Source organism: Ailuropoda melanoleuca, unplaced genomic scaffold, assembly GCF_002007445.2.
Source record: "Ailuropoda melanoleuca isolate Jingjing unplaced genomic scaffold, ASM200744v2 unplaced-scaffold1073, whole genome shotgun sequence".
NCBI lineage: Eukaryota > Metazoa > Chordata > Mammalia > Carnivora > Ursidae > Ailuropoda > Ailuropoda melanoleuca.
In genome coordinates, this window is record NW_023179093.1 from 1 (window position 1) to 714 (window position 714).

General features: G+C 52.0%; 1 protein-coding gene across 1 annotated transcript in view; it reads left to right on the plus strand.

Annotated features, from left to right (window-relative positions):
• The first annotated feature begins 6 nt into the window (after positions 1 to 6).
• LOC117797649 (eukaryotic translation initiation factor 3 subunit B-like) overlaps positions 7 to 714 on the plus strand; it is a 4688-nt gene continuing 3980 nt past the window's right edge. Inside the window, exon 1 of the mRNA XM_034650061.1 lies at positions 7 to 154. The gene's annotated coding sequence lies outside the window, so the exon portion shown is untranslated. The remainder of the gene's footprint in view (positions 155 to 714) is intronic.

Genomic DNA, 714 nt, shown 5'->3' on the forward strand with positions numbered 1-714 from the left:
GGACGGAGACATACGTGCGCTGGTCTCCCAAGGGCACCTACCTGGCCACGTTCCATCAGCGAGGCATTGCTGTCTGGGATGGAGAGAAATTCAAACAAATCCAGAGATTCAGCCACTAGGGGGTTCGGCTCATTGACTTCTCGCCTTGTGAAAGGTAAGCGGTGAGGAAAGTCAGGTGGAGTCCGTTCTCACTTTGTGCCGGCCTCTGCGTAATTGTGCAACTCAGATTTTGCAGTAATTTCAAACCTGATGGAAGTATGGGGGCGTAGAAGGAGCTCGTGTGTACTCTTTACCCATGTTCCCCACTTATTAGCACTTTGTGGGGTTTGCTTTATCGTTTCTTCGCTCAGACACACGTAATTTTGTCCTGAGCTGTTGGGCGTAAGTGGAAGCGTCGAGTCCCTGTCAGCCTGTGTACATTTCTAGGGGCAGGGAAAACCCTTCACCTGTCCACGGTGCCGCCCCGACTGCAGCGTCCGTCTGCTACTTCTTAAGTACCACCCTGTTCCCACATTTCATTCGGTCCAGTAACGGCCTTTGTAAAATTTTCGTCCCCTCAGTTCTGGATCTAGTCCAGGCTTGTGTCTTGCGTCTAATTTCATTGTGAATGGTGTTTCCTCATGTGTGAGGCTGCAAAGGTTTGTGGGAGCAGGTGCAGGACCAGGAGCTTAAAGGAGCACTTCCAGGGCCAGGCAGGGTCTTCCTGACCGCTCA